Source organism: Vipera berus, assembly GCF_964194415.1.
Source record: "Vipera berus genome assembly, chromosome: 6".
Lineage (NCBI taxonomy): Eukaryota > Metazoa > Chordata > Lepidosauria > Squamata > Viperidae > Vipera > Vipera berus.
Genome location: NC_138208.1, coordinates 2,035,530 through 2,045,247, shown reverse-complemented (window position 1 = coordinate 2,045,247; position 9,718 = coordinate 2,035,530).

The following is a 9,718-nucleotide window of genomic DNA, read 5'->3' as shown; positions in this document are numbered from 1 at the left end:
TATTTGTAAATAAATTTCTTTTTTTGGCCTACCAATTTTAACCCAATGGTTGGGCTAGTTTTTCATGGGGACATCTTCCAAATGTTTTTTATTATTATTATTCTGGTATTGTTATTATATTGGTATATTATATATTGTTATTATTCTACTAGGATAGCTATGGACAACTTCAAATTCTTGAGGTTAGCCTCTCTCTATCTCTCTATATCTAGCTACCTGCCTACCTATATCTATATATCTATCTATATCTATCTATATCTATCTATCCATCCATCCATCCATCCATCTACCTACCTACCTACCTCTATATCTATCTATCTATCTATCTATCTATCTATCTATCTATCTATCTATCTATCTATCTATCTATGGTATATATGGTATGTTATATATTATTATTATTCTACCAGGATAGCTATGGACAACTTCAAATTCTTGAAGTTAGCCTTTATCCTCCTGTTCATTTGGGGGATAAATTAATGGGTGGAAATCTGAAGGGCTACTATCTTAAGGGTGTATCTGTCACTTCCCATTAAAGACGGATTGGGACTAGGAGCAGCAATATTTCAATACAAAGGGAATATTCCAAGCCAATTACAATGTTCCAAGCCAAAGGGAAAATCTGGCCTTAGCCAAATTGAGAGGTCAAAACAAGCTTGGTCGATCAATCCATCAAGCCAAAAGGACAGAGAGCAGCACAGACACACGGAACAAAACCAGAAAGTGCAATTGTTGATATATAATGGCCCTATAGTAGTAATTAACCTTTGCAATCACAAGTGGGTGTTTTCTCCTTGGCTGGACTCTGCCCTCTTTACCTTTCCATTTTGATTCTTACAGCAATTTAACCAAACACTCAAAAAGTCCTGCAATTCTCTGATCTCTTCTTTTGCAGAAGCAAAAGCAATTCTGCAAAAGCAGTATTTTAAGTGTGTCTGAAGGACCAAAGGTAAACAATACTTTCTCCGGCCAAGCCCCATCTCACAAAGGCCATGTAAACAATTTCCCTTTATTATGGGAACCGTCTGCTCCCTCTCCACACCTGCTGCAGTGTCCTTGGAAGGGTTTCAGGCTCTCACAGTCTTTAGCAGACTCATAGAGGTTTCGTTTCTCCCTCTTAACCCCTTTTATAGCAACACCTCCCCCCCTTTACTCTAGTGGCAAGTTGAAACAAAGAGGGACATAGTTACTAAAGTTTCACCCTTGACACTCTTTGTAAATCCTTTGACTGTTGACAAACCTGCAGGAGCTTTAGGGAATAAATAGGTACCCTTTTTTCTGAGACAGTCCTTCACGTTTTGGAAGATTACTTATGCCCTTCTTCTGTTTTTTGTTTAGAGTAAACACACCCAGTACCTGGGACATAACCATTCTTCATGGGGTTGCTTTAATATCTTTGTCTTTCTTCTCTGCATTCTTTCTCATCCTGAGCCCTACAAACAACAATGCTTTATATGTGGCTTTCATGCAACCTGCCACATCCTAGAAATTGGGGGGGGGGAGCTAAGTCACTCTGCAAAAAACTAAGGGTATTATTCTGTCCTATCTCCTTTTTTAGCATGAGCCCAGATTTCTCTTTTAATGCCCGAGAGTATATCCTATTGCTTATTCAGTTCCAACACTGAACAGGATAACAGAATTGGAAGGGAACTTGGAGGCCTTGTAATGCAACCCCCTGGTCAAGCAGGAGACCTTGTACCATTCCAGACAAATGGCTGTCCAGTCTCTTCTTAAAAGCCTCCAGTGTTGGAGCATTCACAGCTTCTGGAGGCAGGTTGTTCCACTGGTTAATTGTTCTAACTCTCAGGAAGTTTCTCCTTAGTTCTAGGTTGCTTCTCTCCTTGATTAGTTTCCATCTGTTGCTTCTTGTTCTGTCTTCAGGTGCTTTGGAGAATAGGTGGACCCCCCCCCTCTTCTTTGTTTTTTTTTTCAAAGGTACCATTTGGGGAAAGAATAAAGCTGGAAGGGACCTTGGAGGTTTACTAGTCTAACTTTGATCAAGGTCAAGAATCTGTTTGATATGCTTAGTAACCAAATATGTAAAACAGGCCCAGATTTTTTCCAGCGTGGGATCAGGGTAGCAATGCCTGGACTCTTGACTTACTGAAAATAGATCAACAAGGAAGCCATTCATTGGGCATGAATGCATGCCTTGACTGATATTCTTCTTTGATGGTCAAGAGATCTGAATTAAGACCACAGCTGGCCTTTTAGGAATGAGAGGCCATCCTGACATTTATCCCAAATTCCCAGCTGATCTGGTTACTGCAGAGTTTGCACTTTTAAATTAGTAGCTGCCTTCCAGTGTTTGAAGGGCTGCCCCAAAGAAGAGGCAGTCAAGCTACTCTCCAAAGCACCCGAAGGCAGGACAAGAAGCAACGGATGGAAACTCATCAAGGAGAGAAGCAAGCTGGAACTAAGGAGAAACTTCCTGACAGGGAGGACAATTAACCAGTGGAACCGCTTGCCACCAGACGTTGTGGATGCTCCATCACTGGAGGCTTTTAAGAAGAGGCTGGACAGTCATTTGAGATGGTATAGGTTCTCCTGCTTGAGTGTTAACAAACATTTAGCACATATCTCCCTTGCTTCTCAGCTAACAAAGAGAGAGAGAGAGAGCCTGTAGCCTAGGGGTTAAAACAACTGCTTATCCATATATATACTACTGCCTGTCGATGGCCTTCGGTTAGGCTGAAACAGGAAATAAAGATTTGTCCCATGTTTGGGGCCTAGCAAGGTAATCTAAATAGTTAACAAGCATATATATATATATAGTTAACTAAATAGTTAACAAGCATATATATATGCTTGTTAACTATTTAGATTACCTTGCTAGGCCCCAAACATGGGACAAATCTTTATTTCCTGTTTCAGCCTAACCCAAGGCCATCGACAGGCAGTAGTCACAACAGTGACAGCTCATATTTGTGTAAATTTTTTAGATTGCTAACAAAGAATTAAAGGGAGACTGATATGCATTTCAAACTTATTTGTTTTCATCAGTCAGCCACACCCTTCTGAGATTCGAACCTGCAGCCCATAATCTGTGTTTAATGAACACCAAGGTGTTCTTTTCTTCAAATGCCCCCCCTTCTCTCTCTCTCTCTCTCTCTCTCTCAAATATCTCTGCAAGTAGCCAAACCATTCAATTTTTGCTTCACCGGTTTGTTCCAAAACATTTCAGTCTTATCAAGATTTTTGTGTCGCGTGGCCTTAGACAATGACTTTTGTGAAGAAGTCAAGGACAAGGCCTCTTTCTGACAACTCTCCCCTGCAAAGCAGGGTCACACAGGAACCAGAGTCAGCCAGTTTTTCCAGGGACCCTGTCCTTGGGGATTCGAGAAGGATTTGGGTGGTTGTTTTTTTTTACCTGTCTGACCAGTTTGGGGGCAGGTTGAGTGGCGGCTTTCCTTGACCTTCAGAGCTTACAGATCGTCCTTACAACCACTTGCTTAGCAACCGTTTGGAGTCACAATGGCACGGGCTTATGACTTGCACTTGGGTAGTCCTCGGTTTACAACTGTGCCCCAAAGTGTAGGTCGCTCAGTGAAACGTTGGTTAAGCGAGCTTGGCCCCCTTTCGCAGCTTTTGTCGCCGCTTTTGTTAAGCGAATCCTTGCAAAGCTCCAGAGGGCGGGAGGAGACACAATGGTTGGAAGCTGACCAAGGAGAGAAGCAACCTGTTCTATCGTGTCCTCCCCACTATTTCTCTTTTTCTCTAGACTGGCCATTCCCCCAAATCCTGCAACCATCCTTCACACCTTTTCGTCTCCAGGCCTTTAATCATCTTAGTTGCTCTCCTCTGCACTTGTTCCAAAAGCCTCAACGTTTATTTATTTTTTTCTTTCCTAGACTTGTCTTTCTCTACTGTTTGTTCTTTGCGCTTCCGGGACATTTCATTTTATTTTTTTAACTGCTTACATAAACCTCGCACATTCCTTCCTCCGCTCAAATTGCAAGCCTCGCAATTAATCACCCAAGAAACATGGTAAATAAAGCCAGGCCTGGCTCAGACACAAAAGGAGGGGCCCCTCTTGCTGGGGGGAGGCGGTGGGGGGGGGGTTGAGAAGAAGCTGGGTGTTTGCTGGATGAATCGACTCCACCGCTATTTTATTTTTTTCTTGACAAGGCATTTTTATAAGCTCAATGAATCATCTGGGCAGAATAGGAAACTCCCCAATCTTTCTGGAGGCTTTATGAAGGGAAATGCCACTTGCTGGAGGTTTGGAGATATTTGTGCAAAAAGCAGGGAGCTGATGAAGCACATTCAGACAGCCACCTAAATTCCAGCTTTTTTTTTCCCTGCTGCTGCAAAAATTTCTGAGGTCTTTTTTTTTTACTTGCAAAGCATTTCGACTGAGAATTATTTTTGTTCCACCAAGCAAACTGGAATTATGGAGAAACTTCCTGACAGTGAGGACAATTAACCAGTGGGACAGAAGTTGCCTCCAGAAGTTGTGGGTGCTCCATCACTGGAGATTTTCAAGAAGAGACTAGACAGTCACTTGTCTGAGGTGGTATAGGTTCTCCTGCTTGAGTGGGGGGCTGGACTAGAAGACCTCCAAGGTCCCTCCCAGCTCTATTCTATTCTATTCTATTCTATTCTATTCTATTCTATTCTATTCTATTCTATTCTATTCTATTCTATTCTATTCTATTCTATTCTATTCTATTATTCTAGTCTAGTCTAGTCTAGTCTAGTCTAGTCTAGTCTACTCTAGTCTACTCTACTCTACTCTATTCTATTCTATATTCTGTTCTATATCCTATCCTATCCTATTTGATCTGATTCGATATGATTCTACAATTATTCTATTCTATTCTATTCTATTCTATTCTATTCTATTCTATTCTATTCTAATTCTAATTCTAATTCTAATTCTAATTCTAATTCTAATTCTAATTCTAATCCTACTTTAACATCTTTTCCTGGACATTTAAAACAACGCATGTTAAATATCCTCTCTGTGATCCAATTTCTTTAGCAGTGGCCAAGTTCCTATTCATTACTTTTAAAAAGGTAAAGGTAAAGGTTCCCCCGCACATGCATGCTAGTCGTTTCCGACTCTAGGGGCCGGTGCTCATCTCCGTTTCAAAGCCGAAGAGCCAGCGCTTGTCCGAGGAGGTCTCCGTGGTCATGTGGCCCGCGTGACTAGATGCCAAAGGCGCACGGAACGCTGTTACCTTCCCACCGGAGTGGTCCCTATTTTTTCTACTTGCATTTTTTACGTGCTTTAGAACTGCTAGGTTGGCAGAAGCTGGGACAAGTAACAGGCGCTCACTCTGTTACGCGGCACTCAGGATTCGACCCGCCAAACTGCCGACCATCTGATCGACAAGCTCAGCGTCCTAACCCACTGAGCCACCGCGTTTATTACTTTTAGAAGGATTATTTATTACTTTTATTACTTTTTATTTTATTATTTTATTTATTATTATTATTATTATTATTATTATTATTATTATTATTATTTATTTTATTATTTTATTATTTATTTTATTATTTTATTACTTTTAGAAGGATGCAAAGGGAGGGTTACCATTAAGAAAGTTCTATCATCCCGGGTTTCAAAATAGTACTCGTCATAGTATGTAGATTGTTTAAATAAACCGAATGGCTCTTAGGAGGAAAACAATTTCTCGGAAGGGTGGGAGCGTGGTTAGCAAGATAGAAAGATAGCAGGAATATGTGCTAATTGCAGCCATGAAGTGCTCAGTTCCCAGTGCTAAAATCAAAGCTCCTATAGTAATGCAATTAGTATGTTTCTGTTTATTAAGACAATAATGTTTTTCTTGATAGGGAAAGAGTAGAAGTGTGGGAAAGTAAATGTGAGGCTTGCTAATTATGAATATCTATACTTATATCATCTATTACCTACGCACCAGTATAGCCATGCCCTTTTCTCTTCCTTTCCTGAAATCTATAAATACTGGTAGTCCTCAATTTTCAACAGTTATTAATAACAACAACAACAACAACAGAGTTGGAAGGGACCTTGGAGGTCATCTAGTCCAACTCCCTGCTCAGGCAGGAAACCCTATATCATTTCAGACAAATGGTTGTCCAGTCTCTTCTTTAAAATTTCCAGTGTTGGAGCATTCAACATTTCCAGTGTTGAAGAACCTTGGTGGAGCCGTGGGCTAATGCCTCCGTAAGTAACACCAGCTGCCTGCAATCAGTGCAGGTTCGAGTCCCACCAGGCTCAAGGTTGACTCAGCCTTCCATCCTTCCGAGGGAGGTAAAATGAGGACCCAGATTGTTGGGGGCAATAAGCTGACTTTGTAATAATGCCGCTTGGGGGTGTGTGTGTGAAAGCCCTAATAAGCAGGCATATACATAGAATGAAGGCTACTGCTAAGCTTGTAAGCCGCCCTGAGTCTTCGGAGAAGGGCGGGATATAAATGGAAATAAAATAAATAAATAAAATGAGGACCCAGATTGTTGGGGGCAATTAAGCTGACTTTGTAATAATGCCGCTTAGGGGGGGGCGAAAGCCCTAATAAGCAGGCATATACATAGAATGAAGGCTATTGCTAAGCACATTAATTTGTGCTTTAGATTGTAAGCCACCCTGAGTCTTCGGAGAAGGGCAGGATATAAATGGGATTTTTTTTTAAAAAAAATCACCACTTCTGGAGGCAGGCTGTTCCACTGGTTAATTGTTCTAAGTGTCAGGAAGTTTCTCCTTAGTTCTAGGTTGCTTCTCTCCTTGATTAGTTTTCATCCGTTGCTTCTTGTCCTGCCTTCGGGCACTTTGGAGAATAGCTTGACTCCCTCTTCTTTGGGGCAGCCCCTGAGATACTGGAAGACTGCTATCCTGTCACCCCTCATCCTTCTCTTCATTAAACTAGACCAGGGGTAAGCCGCCTAGGCTCTTTTATGTCTCATGGACTTTAACTCCCAGAATGCCAGGCATTCTGGGAGTTGAAGTCCATGAGTCATAAAAGAGCCAACGTTGCCTACCCCTGAACTAGACGTACCCAATTCCAGCAACCGTTCCCTATATGTTTTAGCCTCCAGTCCCCTGATCAACTTTGTTGCTCTTCTCTGCACTCTTTCTAGAGTCTCTACATCTTTTTTACATCGTGGTGACCAAAACTGGATGCAATATTTCGTGTGTGGCCTTACCAAGGCCTTGTAAAGTGGTATTAACTCTTCAAGTGATCTCGATTCTATCCCTCTGTTAATGCAGCCTAGCACTGTGTTGGCTTTTTGGGCAGCTGCAGCACACGGCTGTTCATTTAGTCACCATTCAGTGTCACAGCTGCCCTGAAAAAAAGTGACTTATGACCATTTTTTCACACTTATTTATGACCACCACAGCATCCCCATGATCAAAATTCAGGCCCTTGGCAACTGTCTCATATTTGCGACGGTCACCCTGTCCCGAGGTCACATGATCACTTTTTGCCACCTTCTGACAGCAAAGTCAAAGGGGGGGGGGGCTGGTGCCAGATTCACTTAACACCGGTGTCACTAAGCGAACAACTGCAGCGATTCACTTAACAACCATGGCAAGAAAAACCGTAAAACGTGTGTGTGTGTGTGTGTGTGTGTGTGTGTGTGTGTGAATGCTCCCTTAACAAATGTTTCATTTAGCACCTGAACTCTTGATTCATCCCGGTGACATTTTGTCTGGTTCGCTTTTTTTTGCATCTTTTCCTTTGCGTCTTTGTTTGAAAGTTCATGTTTTGAATTCTTAACCCGAGGGAAAATTTCTTCCAGAAAAGGAAATTTTTAAAATAAAATTCCGAGGAAGGATAGAAACCCTGGTGGGGATGAGCGATGAGGTTTAGCTTCCATTTTGCCACAGATCTGTAAAATGGTCCTGCTTTCCTTTCTCTGCAGTGACCGGTAAATCTTGCCAGAACAGGAAGGCTGTTGGACAAGATTCCCTGGCCAGTGGCTTTGTTATTGCCAAAATTCTCACCTTGGCAGGGACACCATAACAGCCTGGGCCCTTCAGGGCAATTTGGGAGCCAGAGAGCAACAGGCAGAGACCTGCCCCTTTGGCATAGCGATCGGAGGGTGTCAACAACCTGGCATGGCTTGCTTCCTGGTCTGCAGATTCCAGATTGTTCTTTCACTACCTTCGGGTCAAAGCTGGCCGACAGAAAAACGGTAGGGTTGGCAGAGCTGGGTATCAAAAAAACAGTGGACTACTGGAAAGAATTAGGAGACAGCCGTGTGCGGCAGCTGCCAAAAAAGCCAACACAATCCTGGGTTCCTTTAATAGAGGCGTAGAATCAAGATCGCGGGACGTTCCAGTACCGCTTTACAAAGCCTTAGTTGGAATACGACGTGCAATTTTGGTCACTACAAGTGCAGAGAAGAGCAACAAAGAGGATTTGGGAGGTGGAGGCTAAAACATATGAAAGAACGGTTGCTGGAATTGGGGATGTCTAGTCTAATGAAGAAGGGACGCAGTGGCTCAGTGGGTTAGGATGCTGAGCTTGTCGATCAGAAGGTCGGCAGTTTGGCGGGTCGAATCCCGAGTGCCGCGTAACAGAGTGAGCGCCTGTTACTCGTCCCAGCTTCTGCCAACCTAGCAGTTCGAAAGCACGTAAAAATGCAAGTAGAAAAATAGGGACCACTCTGGTGGGAAGGTAACAGCGTTCCGTGCGCCTTTGGCGTCCAGTCATGCCGGCCACATGACCACGGAGACGTCCTCGGACAAGCGCTGGCTCTTCGGCTTTGAAACGGAGATGAGCACCGGCCCCTAGAGTCGGAAACGACTAGCACGCGTGTGCGGGGGAACCTTTACCTTTACCTTTAGTCTAATAAAGAGAAGAACTAGGGATGTCATGATAGCAATCTTCCAATATTTGAGGGGCTCCTACAAAGACGAAGGGGTCAACCTCTTTGCACCAAAAGGCAGGACAAGAAGCGACGGATGGAAACTAATCGAAGGAGAGAAGCAACCTGGAATTAAGGAGAAATTTCCTGAAGGTGAGAATAATTGACCAGTGGAACCGGACTCCAGAAGTTGTGGATGCTCCAACACTGGAAGTTTTTAAGAAGAGACTGGACAACCATTTGTCTGAAATGGTATTAGATTTCCTGCCTGACCAGGGGGTTGGACTAGAAGACCTCCGAGGTCCCTTCCACATCTATTAATCTGTTTCTAGGCCCTTCCATAACTCTTTGCTGACATCTTGTGTCCTGCTAGAGCCTTGCAGTCCAATCTAGGATCTTACAATGAAGAGTAAGATTTCAAGTTACAAGGGGAAAAATAGAGGGCCGGTTCTTCAATTAGACAAAACAGCATTTTCTTACCTTCTTTTAGAATGTGGATTATATTGAGGGTGTGAGACAATTCTTCTCCAAAATACTGTTGTGAAAAAAAGCTTCTTCTTTTTTTAAAAAAAATCTCTTTGTCCCACTGTTAAAAAAATAAGGGGTAGGTGGGCTGCTGGCCTGTCTTTTGGTCCCAGTGTCTTTCGTCATGCCCTGAAAGGGGGTAAAAATAGAGCTCAAAGTGATGTTGAGACTCTGGAAAGAGGGCAGAGAAGGGCAGCAAAGATGATTAGGGGACTGGAGGCTAAAACATATAAGGAACGGTTGCTGGAATTGGGTATGTCTAGTTTAATGAAGAGAAGGATGAGGGGTGACATAATAGCAGTCTTCCAATATTTCAGGGGCTGCCACAAAGAAGAGGGAGTCAACTTATTTTCCAAAGCACCAGAAGGCAAAACAAAACTGGAGTCCATTTCCCATC